Here is a 21,455-nt window from a genome sequence, read left to right as displayed (position 1 = left end):
AAATGTCTATGCAAGTACATCATACTTTTGGCTATGGAATAGTCTCTAAGAAAGTGCATAATTCACCAGAACATATACTGGTATGGGAAATGCATTAACTTAAGCCCAAATTCTTTAAACTTTAGGCATTCAGAGTGACTCTTACTTATAAGAGCCATGCTGGACTTTGGGAATGTAGAAGTGTATCTGACACAGTCTCTCCTCCTCAGTGAGGTTTTTGTTTTGGGATTTGATCCTGTAGGTAATTGGAGCCATTGAGATGTTTTAAGCTGCAGAGTGATATGGTCAAATTAGCATGTTCAAAACAACCAACTAGATTTCTGCTTCTGGGAAGATGGAATAGATATACTTTTCCCTATTCCTCCTGCTAAATAAATCTAAAAGCTCAGGATATTATATATAAAACAAGCACAAGATACTCTAGAAGGTGAACAGAAGTGACAGATTTGCTAAGGGCCTTGGGATCCAAGGAATGCTGCAGTAGTGAGTTCCCTGGGTTTTCTTTGTGCCTTGTATATCCCAGACTATGTGCAGGACAAGCTGGCAGCCCAGAAACACCAACAGGTGCAGACCAAGAAAAGCCTGCTCTCTCTAGCCAAAGTATGCAGAAGGAACAACCTAGTAACACAGAAATCTTTTAGATAATAACTACTCTATTCCAGCCAAACACTAGAGAAAAACTGTAGACCACTCATACCCCTACCAGCAAAGGCCAAATGAAGAACCTAGACTTCTACCATTGCCAGACTGTAAGAAGGTATGCCACCTGCTCCTGCTGTGGAAGTGTCAGACAAGGGCACATGGGGGAGTTAGGACTTCTACTCCCACTTGGCAGTAACGAGACAGCATCCTCCTTCACCCACCAGAGTGGTGTCAGAAAAGACCTGCTAAAACACAAAATTTAAATGAGATCCAGAGTCTCATAAAATAATACCCGACATATTAAGGTTTGAATTGAAAATCCCTCATCATACCAAGAACCAGAAAGATATCAAACTGAGATCTCAAACTGACTGAGGAAAGAAAATCAATAGATTTGTGTTATCCATAGAAAATCAAATCACTGTAACACAAATGACTGAATTACCTGATAAGGATTTCAAAGCAGCCATGAGAGAGAAATACTTTGACAAACAATTCTAAACATTCCTTTTTTGGGCCGTGCTGTGTGGCTTGTGCTGTGAAAGCACCAAGTCCTAACCACTGGACCGCCAGGGAATTCGCTGAACATTCTTGATACAAATTAAAAATAGAAAGTCTTAGCAAAGAGATATAATATACAAAAGAACAAATGGAAATTAAGAACTAAAAGATACAATAACTGAAATAAAATACACAAAAGATGGGTTAAACTGCAGATTGGAGACAACAGAGAAAATAATCAGTGAACTTGGAGAAAGAACAATAGAAATTATCTAATCTGAATAACAAAGAGAAAATAGACTGAAAAATGAACAGGGATCAGTGGAACTATAACAAAAGATCTAATATTTGTGCCAATCAGAGTCTCAGAAGGAGAGGCGAAAGAGGGTAAGGCTGCAAAAGTACTCAAAAAAATAATACATAATATTTATATTTAATAACTTAAATAAATATTCCCAAATTTGGCAGAAACATAAGCCCACAGATTCAAGAAGCTGAGTGAATTGTAAATAGTATAAAATCATGACAAGATACATTACAGTAAAACCTTTGAAATCTAAGGACAGAAGAAATATTTTTTTACTGATGTATACTTGATTTATAATGTGTGTTAGTTTCAGGTGTACAGCAATATGGTTCAGTTATACATATACATATATATATTCTTTTATATTATAGGTTATTACAAGATATTGAATATAGTTCCCTGTGCTATACAGTAGGTCCTTGTTAGTTATCTATTTTATATATAGTACTGTGTATCTGTTAATCCCAAACTCCTAATTTATCCCCCCCCTTTCCCCTTTGGTAACCATAAACTTGTTTTCTATGTCTGTGAGTCTGTTTCTGTTTTGTAAATAAGTTCATTTGCATCATTTTTTAGATTCCACATATAAGTGATATCATATGATATTTGTCTTTCTCTGTCTGACTTATTTTACTAAGCATAATATTCTCTAGGTCCATCCATGTTGCTGCAAATTGCAGAATTTCATTCTTTTTTATGGCTGAGTAGTATTCCTCTGTGTGTGTGTGTGTGTGTGTGTGTGTGTGTGTGTGTGTGTGTATCTCACATCTACTTTATCCATTCATCTGTCAGTAGATGCTTAGGTTGCTTCCGTATCTTGGCTATTGTAAATAGTGCTGCTATGACCATTGGGGTGCATGTATCTTTTTAGATTGGAGTTTTCATCTTTTCCGGATATAAGCTGAGGAGTGGGATTGCTGGATCATATGGCAACTCTATTTTTAGGTTTTTTTTGTTTGTTTGTTTGTTTTTTTAATGGTGTGTTAGTTTCTGCTTTATAACAAAGTGAATGTTATACATATACATATGTTCCCGTATCTCTTCCCTCTTGTGTCTCCCTCCCTCCCACCCTCCCTATCCCACCCCTTTAGGTGGTCACAAAGCACCAAGCTGATCTCCCTGTGCTATGCGGCTGCTTCCCACTAGCTATCTATTTTACGTTTGGTAGTGTATATATGTCCATGCCACTCTCTCACTTTGTCACAGCTTACCCTTCCCCCTCCCCATAACCTCAAGTCCATTCTCTAGTAGGTCCATGTCTTTATTCTCATCTTACCCCTAGGTTCTTCATGACTTTTTTTTTTCCCATAGATTCCATATATATCTGTTAGCATACAGTATTTGTTTTTCTCTTTCAGACTTACTTCACTCTGTATGACAGACTCTAAGTCCATCCACCTCACTACAAATATCTCAATTTCGTTTCCCTTTATGGCTAAGTAATATTCCATTGTATATATGTGACACATCTTCTTTATCCATTCATCTCATGATGGACACTTAGGTTGCTTCCATGTCCTGGCTATTGTAAATAGAGCTACAATGAACATTGTGGTACATGACTTTTTGAATTATGGTTTTCTCAGGCTATATGCCCAGTAGTGGGATTGCTGGGTCGTATGTTAGCTCTATTTTTAGTTTTTTAAGGAACCTCCATACTGTTCTCCATAGTGGCTGTATCAATTTACATTCCCACCAAGAGTGCAAGAGTGTTCCCTTTTCTCCATACCCTCTCCAGCATTTATTGTTTCTAGATTTTTTGATGATGGCCATTCTGACTGGTGTGAGATGATATCTCATTGTAGTTTTGAATTGCATTTCTCTAATGATTAATGATGTTGAGCATTCTTTCATGTGTTTGTTGGCAATCTGTATATCTTCGTTGGAGAAATGTCTATTTAGGTCTTCTGCCCATTTTTGGATTGGGTTGTTTGTTTTTTTGATATTGAGCTGCATGAGCTGCTTGTAAATTTTGGAGATTAATCCTTTGTCCGTGCTTCATTTGCAAATATTTTCTCCCATTCTGAGGGTTGTCTTTTGGTCTTGTTTATGGTTTCCTTTGGTGTGCAAAAGCTTTCAAGTTTCATTAGGTCTCATTTGTTTATTTCTGTTTTTATTTCCATTTGTCTAGGAGCTGGGTCAAAAAGGATCTTGCTGTGATTTATGTCATAGTGTTCTGCCTATGTTTTCCTCTAAGAGTTTGATAGCGTCTGGCCTTACATTTAGGTCTTTAATCCATTTTGAGTTTATTTTTGTGTATGGTGTTAGGGAGTGTTCTAATTTCATTCTTTTACATGTAGCTGTCCAGTTTTCCCAGCACCACTTATTGAAGAGGCTGTCTTTTCTCCACTGTATATTCTTGCCTCCTTCATCAAAGATAAGGTGACCATATGTGCGTGGGTTTATCTCTGGGCTTTCTATCGTGTTCCATTGATCTATATTTCTGTTTTTGTGCCAGTACCAAACTGTCTTGATTACTGTAGCTTTGTAGTATAGTCTGAAGTCAGGGAGCCTGACTTCTCCAGCTCCATTTTTCGTTCTCAAGATTGCTTTGGCTATTCGGGGTCTTTTGTGTCTCCATACAAATTGTGAAATTTTTTGTTCTAGTTCTGTCAAAAATGCCAGTGGTAGTTTGATAGGGATTGCAATGAATCTGTAGATTGCTTGGGGTAGTAGAGTCATTTTCACAATGTTGATTCTTCCAATCCAAGAACATGGTATATCTCTCCATCTATTTATATCATCTTTAATTTCTTTCATCAGTGTCTTATAATTTTCTGCATACAGGTCTTTTGTCTCCTTAGGTAGGTTTATTCCTAGATATTTTATTCTTTTTGTTGCAATGGTAAATGGGAGTGTTTTCTTAATTTCACTTTCAGATTTTTCATCATTAGTGTATAGGAATGCCTGAGATTTCTGTGCATTAATTTTATATCCTGCTACTTTACCAAATTCATTGATTAGCTCTAGGAGTTTTCTGGTAGCATCTTTAGGAATCTCTATGTAGAGTATCATGTCATCTGCAAACAGTGACAGCTTTACTTCTTCTTTTCCGATTTGGATTCCTTTTATTTCTTTTTCTTCTCTGATTGCTATGGCTAAAACTTCCAAAACTATGTTGAATAATAGTGGTGAGAGTGGGCAACCTTGTCTTGTTCCTGATCTTAGTGGAAATGGTTTCAGTTTTTCACCATTGAGGACGATGTTGGCTGTGGGTTTGTCATACATGGCCTTTATTATGTTGAGGAAGGTTCCCTCTGTGCCTACTTTCTGCAGGGCTTTTATCATAAATGGGTGTTGAATTTTGTCGAAAGCTTTCTCTGCATCGATTGAGATGATCATATGGTTTTTCTCCTTCAATTTGTTAATATGGTGTATCACGTTGATATTTTTAGTTTTTTAAAGAACCTCAGTACTGTTCTCCATGGTGGCTGCTCCCATTTACATTCCCATCAACAGTGTAGGAGGGTTCTCTTTTCTCCACACCCTCTGCAGCATTTATTACTTGTAGACTTTTTGATGATGGCCCTTCTGACTGATGTGAGGTGATACCTCATTGCAGTTTTGATTTGCATTTCTCTAATAATTAGGGATGCTGAGCATGTTTTCATGTGCCTTTTGGCCATCTGTATGTCTTCCTGGAGAAATGTATATGTAGATCTTCTGCCCATTTTTTGATTGGGTTGTTTGTTTTTTCAATATTGAGTTGTATGACCTGTTTGTATATTTTGGAAATTAAGCCCTTGTCAGTCTAAAGACAGAAAAATTATTGAAAGCAGCCAGAGAGAAATGATGCTTTACATATAGGGGGAAATAATACATATAAAGGCTGATCTTTCATCACTAGCCATGGAGTCCCTTCTGCCACAACATTTTCAAGGGCCAGAAAAAAAAAATTGTCAAGGGCCAAGATGGTGGAGTAGGAAGACCCTGAGCTCACCTCCTCCCATGGACACAACAAAATTGAAACTATTATGGAGGAACTATCCATGATAATGACCTGAAGACTAGCAGAAAGGATATTCTACAGCTGAAGGTATAAATAGGGAACCACAATGAGACAGGTAGGAGGGGTGGAGTTGCAGTATATTCAAGACCCATTCTTGGGTGGATGAGCAACAAATGGAAGGATAATTACAATTGTAGAGGGTCTCCCCAAAGAGCAACAGGTCTGAGCCCCACACTGGGCTTCCCAACCTTGGGTACTGACTAGAAAGATAAGACTCCAGAACATTTGGCTTTGAAGGCCAGTGCAACTTACTTTTGGGAGAGCCAGAGGGCTGTGAAAAATAGAGGCTCCACTTTTAAAGGTTATGCACAAAATCTCACACACTCCAAGACCCAGGAAAGAAACAGTAATTTGAAAAGAACCTGGGTCAAACCAAGAGCTGATTTGCAGAGCCTCTCAGGGAGGCAGGAGGCAATTGAAAGTCATCATAGGGACATCAAGCTGGCAGCGGCCATTTCTTGGAGCTCATCCTATCACGGGTATATTGGTGCTGGTAAGCGCCATGTTGGAACCTTCTCTTTAGTTTATTACTGCCTTGACCTGGCCCCACCCACCAGCCAATCAGCACCAGTCCTGGGACATTCCAGGCCAGACAGCTAGCTGGGCAGGTATATGGACCCACCCACCAGTAGGCTGGCTGCTGTACTGAGCTCCCAGCCACACCAGGACCCAGCACCATCCACCTGCAGGCCAACATCAACTCCAACACACTGGGACCTGGCTCCACCCACAAGTGGGCCGGCACTAGCCCCAGGACTTGGCCTCATCTGCTAGTGGGTGAACACCAGGCCCTGGACCCTCTGGGTCCCAGCCCCACCCATTAGCCTTCCAACACTAGTTCCAGGACTAGAGACAAAGAAAGACATTACATAATGATCAAAGGGTCAATCCAAGAAGATATAAAAATTATTAATATGTATGCAGCCAACATAGGAGCAACTAAATACATAAGGGAAATGCTAACAGCCATAAAGGGAGAAGTTGACAGTACCACAGTAATATTAGGGGACTTTAACACCCCACTTACATCAATGGACAGATCATCCAGACAGAAAATCAATGAAACACTGGCCTTAAATGACACATTAGTCCAAAGGGACTTAGTAGATATATAAAAGTTCCATCCAGAAGTAGCAGAATACACATTCTTTTCAAGTGCACGTGGAAAATTCTCCAGGATAGATCACATGCTGGGCCACAAAAAAAGTCATAGTAAATTTAAGAAGATTGAAGTCATATCAAGCATTGTTTCCAACTACAACAATATGAAACTAGAAATCAACTACAAGGAAAAAAAACCTGCAAAAAACCCCAAACACATGGAGGCTAAACAATATGCTACTAAACAACCAATGAGTCACTGAGGAAATCAAATAATACTAGGGGACAAATGCAAATAGAGGGCTTCCCTGGTGGTGCAGTGGTTGAGAATCTGCCTGCCAATGCAGGGGACATGGGTTCGAACCCTGGTCTGGGAAGATCCCACGTGCCACGGAGGAACTGGGCCCATGAGCCACAATTACTGAGCCTGCACGTCTGGAGCCTGTGCTCTGCAACAAGGGAGGCTGCGATAGTGAGAGGCCCGTGCACTGTGATGAAGAGTGGCCCCCGCTTGCCACAAGTAGAGAAAGCCCTCACACAGAAACGAAGACACAACACAGCCATAAATAAAAAAATAAAACAAATTATTTTTAAAAATGCAAATAGAAACACAATGATCCAGAATCTATGGTGGGATGCAGCAAAAGCAGTTTTAAGAGGGGAATTTATAGTGATGCAAGCTAACCTCAAGAAACAAGAAAAATCTCAATTAACGTAACCTTACGGCTAAAGAAAGTAGAAAAAGAAGAGAAAAAATCCCAAAGGTAAAAGAAGGAAAGAAATAATATAGATCGGAGAGAGGAGAAGATGGTGGAAGTGTAAGACGTAGAGATCACCTTCCTCCCCACACATACGTCAGAAATACATCTACACGTGAAACTGCTCCTATAGAACATCCACTGAACGCTGGCAGAAGATGTAAGACCTCCCGAAAGGCAAGAAACTCCCCACGTACCTGGGTAGGGCAAAAGAAAAAAGAAAAAACAGACACAAAAGAATAGGGATGGGACCTGCACCAGCGGGAGGGAGCTGTGAAGGAGGAAAGGTTTCCACACACTAGGAAACCCCTTCGCGGGCGGAGACTGCGAGTGGCAGAGGGGGGAAGCTTTGGAGCCACGGAAGAGAGCGCAGCCACAGGGGTGTGGAGGGCAAAGCGGAGAGATTCCCGCACAGAGGACCGGTGCCGACCAGCACTCACCAGCCTGAGAGGCTTGTCTGCTCACCCGCCGGGGCAGACGGGGGCTGGGAGCTGAGGCTCGGGCTTCGGTCGGATCGCAGGGAGAGGACTGGGGTTGGCAGCGTGAACACAGCCTGAAGGGGTTAGTGCACCACGGCTAGCCGGGAGGGAGTCTGGAAAAAGGTCTGGAGCTGCCGAACAGGCGAGAAACTTTTTCTTGCCTCTTTGTTTCCTGGTGCGTGAGGAGAGGGGATTCAGAGCGCCGCCTAAACGAGCTCCAGAGACGGGTGCGAGCCGTGGCTATCAGCGTGGAACCCAGAGACGGGCATGAGACGCTAAGGCTGCTGCTGCCGCCACCAAGAAACCTGTGTGCAAGCACAGGTCACTATCCACACCACCCCTCCCGGGAGCCTGTGCAGCCTGCCACTGCCAGGGTCCCGTGATCCAGGGACAACTTCCCTGGGAGAACACACAGTGTGCCTCAGGCTGCTGCAACGTCACGCCAGCCTCTGCCGCTGCAGGCTCGCCCCGCAACCGTACCCCTCCCTCCCCCCAGCCGGAGTGAGCCAGAGCCCCCGAAGCAGCTGCTCCTTTAACCCCGTCCTATGTGAGCGAAGAACAGATGCCCTCAGTCGACCTACATGCAGAGGCGGGTCCAAATCCAAAGCTGAACCCCGGGAGCTGTGCGAACAAAGAAGAGAAAGGGAAATTTCTCCCAGCAGCCTCAGAAGCAGCGGATTAAATGTCCACAAACAACTTGATGTACCTGCATCTGTTGAATATCTGAATAGACAACGAATCATCCCAAATTGAGGAGGTGGACTTTGGGAGCAAGATATATTATTTTTTCCCCTTTTCCTCTTTTTCTGAGTGTGTATCTGTATGCTTCTGTGTGAGATTTTGTCTGTATAGCTTTGCTTTCACCATTTGACCCAGGGTTCTGTCCGTCCGTTTATTTTTTTGTTTTTTTTTGTTTTTACTTAACAAATTTTTTTTCTTAATAATTATTTTTTATTTTAATAACTTTATTTTATTTTATCTTACTTTATTTTATTTTATTTTATCCTCTTTCTTTCTATATTTTCTCCCTCTTATTCTGAGCCGTGTAGATGAAAGGCTCTTGGTGCTCCAGCCAGGCATCAGGGCTGTGCCTCTGAGGTGGGGGAACCAACTTCAGGACACTGGTCCACAAGAGACCTCCCAGCTCCACATAATACCAAACAGCAAAAATCTCCCAGAGATCTCCATCTCAACACCAAGACCCAGCTTCACTCAACGACCAGCAAGCTACAGTGCTGGACACCCTATGCCAAACAACTAGCAGGACAGGAACACAGCCCCATCCATTAGGAGAGAGGCTGCCTAAAATCATAATAAGGCCACAGACACCCCAAAACACACCACGAGACGTGGACCTGCCCACCAGAAAGACAAGATCCAGCCTCATCCACCAGAGCACAGGCACTAGTCCCCTCCACCAGAAAGCCTACACAACCCACTGAACCAACCTTAGCCACTGGGGACAGATACCAAAAACAACAAGAACTATGAACCTGCAGCCTGAGAAAAGGAGACCCCAAACACAGTAAGATAAGCAAAATGAGAAGACAGAAAAACACACAGCAGATGATGGAGCAAGGTAAAAACACATCAGACCTAACAAATGAAGAGGAAATAGGCAGTCTACCTAACAAAGAATTCAAAATAATGATAGTAAAGATGATCCAAAATCTTGGAAATAGAATAGACAAAATGCAAGAAACATTTAACAAGGACCTAGAAGAACTAAAGAGGAACCAAGCAACGATGAAAAACACAATAAATGAAATTAAAAATAATCTAGACGGGATCAATAGCAGAATAACTGAGGCAGAAGAACGGATAAGTGACCTGGAAGATAAAATGGTGGAAATAACTCTGCAGAGCAGAATAAAGAAAAAAGAATGAAAAGAACTGAGGACAGTCTCAGAGACCTCTGGGACAACATTAAAGGCACCAACATTCGAATTATAGGGGTCCCAGAAAAAGAAGAGAAAAAGAAAGGGACTGAGAAAATATTTGAAGAGATTATAGTTGAAAACTTTCCTAATATGGGAAAGGAAATAGTTAATCAAGTCCTGGAAGCACAGAGAGTCCCATACAGGATAAATCCAAGGAGAAACACGCCAAGACACATATTAATCAAACTATCAAAAATTAAATATAAAGAAAACATAATAAAAGCAGCAAGGGAAAAACAAGAAATAACACACAACGAAATCCCCATAAGGTTAACAGCTGATCTTTCAGCAGAAACTCTGCAAGCCAGAAGGGAGTGGCAGGATATACTTAAAGAGAAGAAGGAGCAAAACCTACAACCAAGATTACTCAGCAAGGATCTCATTCAGATTTGATGGAGAAATTAAAACCTTTACAGACAAGCAAAAGCTAAGAGAGTTCAGCACCACCAAACCAGCTTTACAACAAATGCTAAAGGAACTTCTCTAGGCAAGAAACACAAGAGAAGGAAAACACCTACAATAACAAACCCAAAATATTTAAGAAAATGGTCATAGGAACATACATATTGATAATTACCTTAAATGTAAATGGATTAAATGCTCCCACCAAAACACACAGTCTGGTTGAATGGATACAAAAACAAGACCCATATATATGCTGTCTACAAGAGACCCACTTCAGACCTAGAGACACATACAGACTGAAAGTGAGGGGATGGAAAGAGATATTCCATGCAAATGGAAATCAAAAGAAAGATGAAGTACCAACACTCAGACAAAATAGGCTTTAAAATAAAGACTATTACAAGAGACAAAGAAGGACACTATATAATGATCAAGGGATCGATCCAAGAAGAAGATATAACAATTGTAAACATTTATGCACCCAACATAGGAGCACCTCAATACATAAGGCAAATACTAACAGCCATAAAAGGGGAAATCGACAGTAACACAATCAGAGTAGGGGACTTTAACACCCTACTTTCACCAATGGACAGATCATCCAAAATGAAAATAAATAAGGAAACACAAGCTTTATTTTTTTTTTATTTTAAAAGACTTTTTATTTTGAAATAATTACAGATTCACAGGAAATTACAAAGACAGTACAGAGAAGGGTACATGTACCCTTCATGCAGTTTCCCCCAGTGTACCTCTAGTATAATTCCAAAGCCAGGAAATTGGCATTAGTACAGTTCTGTGCCGTTTTATCACATGTATAGATTCATGGAACCACCACTGCAATCAAGGTACAGAACTCTTCCAGCACCACAAAGATCATCTTTGTACTACTCCTTCCTAGTTACAGCCCACCTTCACCATCCCTAACCCCTGGCAACTGCTAATTTGTTCTCCATCTCTGTAATTTTGTTATTTTGAGAATTTTATATAAATGGAATTATGTAGTGTGTTACCTTTGAAATTACTTTTTCCCCCTCAACGTAATGCTCTTGAAATCCATCCATACTGTATCAGTAGTTTGTTCCTCTGTATTTCTGAGTGGTATTTGGTGGTATCAATATACTAGGGTTTGTTTAGCCATTTACCTATTGAAAGACATTTTGGTTGTTTCCAATTTTTGGCTCCTACAAATAAAGCTGTTATAAATTTCTGTGTACAGGTTTTTGTGTGGATATACATTTTAATTTCTCTGGGATAGATGCCTCAGAATGTGATTGCTGGCTCATATGGTAGGTATATGTTTAGTTTTTTCAGGAACTGCCAAGCTGTTTTCCAGATTGGCTGTACCAGTTCAAGTGATGTGTAGAGATCTTACCTCCTTTTGCATTCCTTTACCCTCCCCTGTTTATAATTGTCTTAAATATTTCCTCTATGTATATTGAGAACCACTTTGGAACATGTTATAATATTTGCTTCAACCTCTAAGCATAATTTAGAAAACTCAAGAGAAGGAAAATCTATTATTTTCACCCATATCCTTACTCTTTCTGTTCTTTCTTCCTTTCTTATGTGATTTCTTCTTTTATCATCTCCATTTTGTTTCACGAATTCCCATAGCCATTCTTTCAGGGTAGGTTTGCTAACAACATATTTTCTTGGTTTTCCTTCATTTGGGAATGTCTTTTTTTTTTAATTGGAGTATAATTAATTTACAATGTTTTGTTAGTTTCAGGTGTACAGCAAAGTGATTCAGTTATACACATATATATTTCAGATTCTTTTCCATTATAGATCATTACAAGATGTTGAATATAGTTCCCTGTGCTACACAATAGGTCCTGATGGTTTATCTATTTTATATATAGTATGCGTATCTGTTAATCCCAAACTCCTAATTTATCCCTCCCCACCCTTTTCCCCTTTGGTAACCGTAAGTTTGTTTTCAATGTCTGTGAGTCTATTTGTTTTGTAAATAATTCAAATAATTCAACTTCTAAAAACTAAAAACAAAGAAAACCTCTTGAAAGCAGCCAGAGAAAAATGACACCTCACCTACAGGGGAGAAACAAGTAGGGTGACAACAGATTGCTCATCAGAAACCATGGAAGTCAGAGGAAGGGGCATAATATTTTTCAAGTGTTAAATGAAAAAAAATTGTCAATCAGAATTCCATATCAAGGGGAAAGCAAAACATTTCCAGATGCACACTGGTCAGAATGGTCATCATCAAAAAGTCTACAAATAATAAATGCTGGAGAGGATGTGAAGAAAAGGGAACCCTCCTGCACTGTTGGTGGAAATGTAAATTGGTGCAGCCACTATAGAGAACAGTATGGAGGTTCCTTAAAAAACTAAAAGTAGAATACCATAGGATCCAGCAATTCCACTCCTGGGCATATATCTGGAAAAGATGAAAACTCTAATTCAGAAAGATACATGCACCCCAGTGTTCACAGCAGCACCACCTACAATAGCCAAGACATGGAAACAACCTAAATGCCCGTTGACAGCTGAATGGATAAAGAAGATGTGGCATATATATTTATTCAATGGACTATTACTCAGCCATAAAAAAGAATGAAGTAATGCCATTTGTAGCAACATGGACGGACCAAAAGATTATCATACTACCTGCAGTAAGTCAGACAGAGAAAGACAAATATCATATTATATCACTTACATGTGGAATCTAAAAAATGATACAAATAAACTTATTTAAAAAACAAATAGGAAACACAAGCTTTAAATGATACATTAAACAAGATGGACTTAATTGATATTTATAGGACATTCCATCCAAAAACAACAGAATACACATTTTTCTCAAGTGCTCATGGAACATTCTCCAGGATAGATCATACCTTGGGTCACAAATCAAGCCTTGGTAAATTTAAGAAAATTGAAATCGTATCAAGTATCTTTTCTGACCACAACGCTATGAGACTAGATATCAATTACAGGAAAAGATCTGTAAAAAATACAAACACATGGAGGCTACACAATACACTACTTAGTAACGAAGTGATCACTGAAGAAATCAAAGGGGAAATCAAAAAATACCTAGAAACAAATGACAATGGAGACACGACGACCCAAAGCCTATGGGATGCAGCAAAAGCAGTTCTAAGAGGGAAGTTTATAGCAATACAAGCCCACCTCAAGAAACAGGAAACATCTCGAATAAACAACCTAACCTTGCACCTAAAGCAATTAGAGAAAGAAGAACAAAAAAAACCCAAAGCTAGCAGAAGGAAAGAAATCATAAAGATCAGATTAGAAATAAATGAAGGAAACAATAGCAAAGATCAATGAAACTAAAAGCTGGTTCTTTGAGAAGATAAACAAAATTGATAAACCATTAGCCAGACTCATCAAGAGAAAAAGGGAGAAACTCAAATCAATAGAATTAGAAATGAAAAAGAAGAAGTAACTAATGACACTGCAGACATACAAAAGATCATGAGAGATTACTACAAGCAACTCTATGCCAATAAAATGGACAACCTGGAAGAAATGGACAGATTCTTAGAAATGCACAACTGCCGAGACTGAACCAGGAAGAAATAGAAAATATGACCAGACCAATCACAAGCACTGAAATTGAAACTGTGATTAAAAATCTTCCAACAAAAGCCCAGGACCAAATGGCTTCACAGGCGAATTCTATCAAACATTTAGAGAAGAGCTAACACCCATCCTTCTCAAACTCTTCCAAAATATTGCAGAGGGAGGAACACTCCCCAACTCATTCTACGAGGCCACCATCACCCTGATACCAAACCCAGACAAAGATGTCACAAAGAAAGAAAACTACAGGCCAATATCCCTGATGAACATAGATGCAAAAGTCCTCAACAAAATACTAGCAAACAGAATCCAACAGCACATTAAAAGGATCATACACCATGATCAAGTGGGGTTTATTCCAGGAATGCAAGGATTCTTCAATATATGCAAATCAATCAACGTGATACATCATATTAACAAATTGAAGGAGAAAAACCATATGATCACCTCAATAGATGCAGAGAAAGCTTTCGACAAAATTCAACACCCATTTATGATAAAAGCCCTGCAGAAAGTAGGCATAGAGGGAACTTTCCTCAACATAATAAAGGCCATATATGACAAACCCACAGCCAACATTGTCTTCAATGGTGAAAAACTGAAACCATGTCCACTAAGATCAGGAATAAGACAAGGTTGCCCACTCTCACCACTATTATTCAACATAGTTTTGGAAGTGTTAGCCACAGCAATCAGAGAAGAAAAAGAAATAAAAGGAATCCAAATCGGAAAAGAAGAAGTAAAGCTGTCACTGTTTGCAGATGACATGATACTCTACATAGAGATTCCTAAAGATGCTACCAGAAAACTCCTAGAGCTAATCAATGAATTTGGTAAAGTAGCAGGATACAAAATTAATGCACAGAAATCTCTTGCATTTCTATACACTAATGACAAAAAAATCTGAAAGTGAAATTAAGAAAACACTCCCATTTACCATTGCAAGAAAAAGAATAAAATATCTAGGAATAAACCTACCTAAGGCGATCAAAGACCTGTATGCAGAAAATTACAAGACACTGATGAAAGAAATTAAAGATGATACAAATAGATGGAGAGATATGCCATGTTCTTGGACTGGAAGAATCAACATTGTGAAAATGACTCTACCACCCAAAGCAATCTACAGATTCAATGCAATCCCTATTAAACTACCACTGCCATTTTTCACAGAACTAGAACAAAAAATTTCACAATTTGTAGGGAAACACAAAAGACCCCGAATAGCCAAAGCAATCTTGAGAACGAAAAATGGAGCTGGAGGAATCAGGCTCCCTGACTTCAGACTATACTTCAAAGCTACAGTAATGAAGACAGTATGGTACTGGCACAAAAACAGAAACATAGATCAATGGAACAAGATAGAAAGCCCAGAGATAAACCCACGCACATATGGTCACCTTATCTTTGATAAAGGAGGCAAGCATGTACAGTGGAGAAAAGACAGCCTGTTCAATAAGTGGTGCTGGGATAACTGGACAGGTGCATGTAAAAGTATGAAATTAGAACGCTCCCAAACACCATACGCAAAAATAAACTCAAAATGGATTAAAGACCTAAATGTAAGGCCAGACGCTATCAAACTGTTAGAGGAAAACATAGGCAGAACACTCTATGACATAAATCACAGCAAGATCCTTTTTGACCCAATTCCTATAGAAATGGAAATAAGAACACAAATAAACAAATGGGACCTAATGAAACTTAAAAGCTTTTGCACACCAAAGGAAACCATAAACAAGACCAAAAGACAACCCTCAGAATGGGAGAAAATATTTGCAAATGAAGCACTGACAAAGAATTAATCTCCAAAATTTACAAGCATCTCATGCAGCTCAATACCAAAAAAACAAACAACCCAATCCAAAAATAGGCAGAAGACCTAAATAGACGTTTCTCCAACGAAGATATACAGATTGCCAACAAACACATGAAAGAATGCTCAACATCATTAATCATTAGAGAAATGCAAATCAAAACTACAATGAGATATCATCTCACATCGGTCAGAATGGCCATCATCAAAAAATCTAGAAAACATAAATGCTGGAGAGGGTGTGGAGAAAAGGGAACACTCTTGCACTCTTGGTGGGAATGTAAATTGATACAGCCACTATGGAGAACAGTATGGAGGTTCCTTAAAAAAACTAAAAATAGAACTACTATACGACCCAGCAATCCCAGTCTTGGCCATATACCCTGAGAAAACCATAATTCAAAAAGAGTCATGTACCAAAATGTTCATTGCCGCTCTATTTACAATAGCCCGGACATGGAAGCAACCTAAGTGTCCATCATCGGATGAATGGAGAAAGAAGATGTGGCACATATATACAATGGAATATTACTCAGCCATAAAAAGAAATGAAATGGAGTTATTTGTAGTGAGGTGGATGGAATCAGAGTCTGTCATACAGAGTGAAGTAAGTCAGAAAGAGAAAAGCAAATACAGTATGCTAACACATATATATGGAATCTAAAGAAAAAAAAAGGTCATGAAGAACCTATTGGAAAAATGGGAATAAAGACACAGACCTACTAGAGAATGGACTTGAGGATATGCGGGGGGAAGGGTAAGATGTGACAAAGTGAGAGAGTGGCATGGACATATATACACTACCAAACGTAAAATAGATAGTTAGTGGGAAGCAACCACTTAGCACAGGGAGATCAGCTCTGTGCTTTGTGACCACCTAGAGGGGTGGGATAGGGAGGGTGGGAGGGAGGGAGATGCAAGAGGGAAGAGATATGGGAACATATGTATATGTATAACTGATTCACTTTGTGATAAAGCAGAAACTAACACACCATTGTAAAGCAATTATACTCCAATAAAGATGTTAAAAAAGAAAAAGAAGAAGAATAGGGGGAAGATAAAAAAAAAAAAGGCCAAACAATTTAATTGAAAAGTGGCCAGGGACTTCCCTGGTGGCACAGTGGTTAAGAATCCACCTGACAATGCAGGGTTCAAGCCCTGGTCCAGGAAGATCCCACATTCCACGGAGCAACTAAGCCCGGGCACCACACTACTGATCCTGCGCTCTAGTGCCCACGAGCCACAACTACTGAGCCAGCAAGCCACAACTACTGAAGCCCGCGCACCTAGGGTCCATGCTCTGCAACAAGAAACACCACTGCAATGAGAAGCCCACACCCCACAACGGAGAGTAGCCCCCACTCGCCGCAACTAGAGAAAGCCTATGCACAGCAACGAAGACCAAATGCAGCCAAAAATTATTTAATTAATTAATTAATTAATTAATTAATTAAATTTTAAAAATGGCCAACAAGCTCATAAAAAGATTCCTAACATCATTAGTCATTATGCAAAGGGAAAGGCAAAACAAACCACAATCAAAATGACAGTGAGTATGAGATACCACTTTGTACCTACTGGGATGGCAAAAAAAAAAAAAAAAATTAAATAAAGAGTGTTGGTGAATGTGGAGAAATTGGAACCCTTAGAAATTGTTGCTGGGAATGTTAAATGATGTGGCCACTGTGAAAAACAGTTTGATGGTTCCTAAATAAGCTTAAAATAAAATTACCGAATGGCCCAGCATTTTCAACTCTTACGTGTATACCCAAAATAACTGTATGTAGGTGTTCACATAAAAACTTGTACACAAATGTTCATATCAGGTCTATTCACAATAGCCAAAATGTAGAAACAACCTAAATGTCCATGAGTGGATGAACAGATAAGTTAAATGTGTCTAAACATATAATGAAATATTATTCAGCCATAAAAAGCAATGAAGTACTGACAGATGCTAGGACATGGATAAATCTCAGAAAGATTATTCTAGACTCAAAGAAGCCTGACACAAAGGCCACATATGATATGATTCCAATTAAATGAAATAACCAGAATAGGCAAGTTCACAGAGACAAAAAGTAGATTAGTGATTGACAGGGCCTGGTAGGAAGGGGGAATAGAGAGTAACTACTTAATGGGTATGAGGTTTCCACTAGGGTGATGAAAAAGCTCTGGAACTAGATAGTGGTGATAGTTGTAAAACAGTGTGAATATACTCAGTGCCACTGAACTGCATACTTTAAAATGATAAAACTGTCAACTTTGTTATGTATATGTATTTTAGTACACACACCAGAAAACCCTCTATGTGCATCCTTTCCCCCTACCTCCTCTATGGAACAAAAAGGCTCAATCTGTGTCTTTCCCAATTTTTGGCTGACCTTAAAAAAGAGTCTTATTGTACTATTTATATGTGTAATTACTGTCATTTAATATCTACGAAAAACTCAATTGAGAAATAATGTTTATGGTTAAATGTCAAAAAAAAAGAAATAATATAGATCAGAACAGAAATAAATGCCATGAAGACTAAAAAAAAAAAACAGAAAAGTTCAATGAACTACGACCTTATTCTTTGAAATGATAAAGTTAGTAAATCTTTAGCCAGACTCATCAAGAAAAAAAGAGAGAGGGCCCAAATCAATAAAATCAGAAATGAAAAAAGAGAGGTTACAACCAACACCACAGAAATGCAAAAGATCATAAGCGATTCCTGTGGACAATTATGTACCAATAAAATGGACAACCTATACCAGGGGGGAAGGCTGGCGGGGGAGGGTTAGATTGGGAGTTTGGGATTGACATGTACACACTGCTATATTTTAAATGGATAACCAACAAGGACCTACTGTATAGCACAGGGAACTCTGCTCAATACTCTGTAATAACCTAAATGGGAAAAGAATTTGAAAAAGAATAGATACATATATATGTATAACTGAATCACTTTGCTGTACACCGGAAACTAACACAGCATTGTTAATCAACTATACTCCAATATACAATAAAATTTTTTTAAATAAATAAATAAAATGGACAACCTAGAAGAAGTGTATAAATTCCTAGACATGTACAATCTCTCAAGACTGAATCAGGAAGAAATAGAAGATATGAACAGACCAATTACCAGTAATAAAATTGAATCTGTAATCAAAAACTCCCAATAAACAATCACATCAAAAATATTAAAATACCCGGGAATAAATCTAATCAAGGTGGTAGAAGACCTGTACTCAGAAAATTATAAGACTTTGATGAAAGAGATTGAAGATGACACAAACAGATAGAAAGATATACAGTGCTCATGGAATGGAAGAATTAATAGAATTAATATTGTCAAAAAGACCATACTACCCGAGGTAATCTACAGATTCAGTGCAATAGCTATCAAAATACCAATGACATTTTCCACAGAATTAGAACAAACTATTCTAAAATTTACATGGAAACACAGAAGACCCCAAATAGCGAAAACAATCTTAAAAAAGAACATGGAGAACAGTATGGAGCTTTTTCCTTAAAAAACTAAAAATAGAACTACCATATGATCCAGCAATCCCACTCCTGGGCATATACCTGGAAAAGATGAAAACTCTAATTCAAAAAGATACATGCAGCCCAATGGTCATAGCAACACTATTTACAATAGCCAAGACATGGAAACAACCTAAATGTCCATCAACAGAGGAATGTATAAAGAAGATAGTGTATATATATACATATATATATGTATACACACACACACACACACACACACACACACACACAGTATGGAATATTACTCAGCCATAAAAAAGAATGAAATAATGCCATTTGCAGCAATATACATGGACCTAGAGATAAGTGAAGTCAGACAGAGAAAGACAAATATGTGATACTGCTTATACGTGGAATCTAAAAAAATGGTACAAATGAACTTATTTACAAAACAGAAACAGACTCACAGTCTTTGAAAACAAACTTATGGTTACCAAAGGAGAAAGGTTGGGGGGGAGGGATAAATTAGGTTGTTGGGATTAACATATACACAGTACTGTATATAAAACATAATCAACAAGGATCTACTGAGTAGCACAGGGACCTCTACTCAGTACTCTGTAATAACCTATATGGGGAAAGAATCTGAAAAAGAACATCTTTTTATATATATTATGTATGTTACATATAGTTATATACTATACATTATATTATATATAGTATATTATAATAGTTATATATATAATGTATATATATATATAAATGAATCACTTTGCCGTACATCTGAAACTAACACAACATTGTAAATTTTTAAAAAAAGAAGAACAAAACAGGAGGCATCACAGTCCCTAATTTCAAACTATACTATAAAGCTTCAATAATCAAAATAGTATGATACTGGCACAAAAAACAGATATGTGGATTAATGGAACCAAATGGAGAGCCCATAAATGAGCCCATAGTTATATCAGCAATTTATCTATGAGAAAGGAGACAAGAATATCCAATGAGGAAGAAGACAGCCTCTTCAATAAATGGTGTTGGGAAAACTAGATAGCTACATGGCAGTGGATTAAAGAGTTAAATGTAATACCTGAAACCATAAAACTCCTAGAAGAAAACCTAGGCCCTACGCTCTTTGACATCAGTCTTAGCAATATTTTTTTGGATATGTCTCCTCATGCAAGGAAAGCTAAAGCAAAAATAAACAAATGGGACTACATCAAGCTAAAAACTCTGTGCACAGCATATAAAACTATCAACAAGGGGGAGGTAGAGAAGATGGCGGAAGAATAAGACGTGGAGATCACCTTCCTTCCCACAGATACATTAGAAATACATCTACACGTGGAACTGCTCCTACAGAACACCCACTGAACGCTGGCAGAAAACGTCAGACCCCCCAAAAGGCAAGAAACTCCCTACGTACTTGGGTAGAGCAAAAGAAAAAAGAAATAACAGAGACAAAAGAATAGGGACGGGACCTGCACTAGTGGGAGGGAGCCGTGAAGGAGGAAAGGTTTCCACGCACTAGGAAGCCCCTTCACGGGCAGAGACTGCGGGTAGCAGAGGGGGGAAGCTTCGGAGCCACGGAGGAGAGCACAGCCACAGGGGTGTGGAGGGCAAAGCGGAGAGACTCCCGCACAGAGGCTTGGCGCCGAGCAGCACTCACCAGCCTGAGAGGCTTGTCTGCTCCCCCGCCGGGGCGGGCGGGGCTGGGAGCTGAGGCTCAGGCTTCAGTCGAATCCAGGGAGAGGACTGGGGCTGGCGGCATGAACACAGCCTGAAGGGGTTAGTGCACCACAGCTAGCCGGGAGGGAGTCCGGGAAAAAGTCTGCAGCTGCCGAAGAGGCAAGAGACTTTTTCTTCCCTCTTTGTTTCCTGGTGCGCAAGGAGAGGGGATTCAGAGCGCCACCTAAACGAGCTCCAGAGACAGACACGAGCCGCGGCTATCAACGCGGATCCCACAGCAACAGGGGTGCAGAGGGAAAAACAGAGAGATTCCTGCACAGAGGCTCGGCGCCGAGCAGCACTCAGCAGCCTGAGAGGCTTGTCTGCTCACCCGCCGGGGCAGACGGGGCTGGGAGCTGAGGCTCGGGCTTCGGTCGGATCGCAGGGAGAGGACTGGGGCTGGCGGCGTGAACACAGCCTGAAGGGGTTGGCGCACCACAGCTAGCCGGGAGGGAGACCGGGAAAAAGTCTGCAGCTGCCGAAGAGGCAAGAGACTTTTTCTTGCCTCTTTATTTCGTGGCGTGCAAGGAGAGGGGATTCAGAGCACCGCCTAAACGAACTCCAGAGACAGGCGCGAGCCACGGCGATCAGCGCGGGCCCCAGAGACGGGCGTGAGATGCTAAGGCTGCTGCTGCTGCCACCAGAAAGCCTGTGTGCGAGCACAGGTCACTCTCCACAACGCCCCTCCCAGGAGCCGGTGCAGCCCGCCACTGCCAGGG

This window comes from Balaenoptera musculus, chromosome X (genome assembly GCF_009873245.2).
Source record: "Balaenoptera musculus isolate JJ_BM4_2016_0621 chromosome X, mBalMus1.pri.v3, whole genome shotgun sequence".
Lineage (NCBI taxonomy): Eukaryota > Metazoa > Chordata > Mammalia > Artiodactyla > Balaenopteridae > Balaenoptera > Balaenoptera musculus.
Note: the sequence above shows the minus strand (reverse complement) of the source record.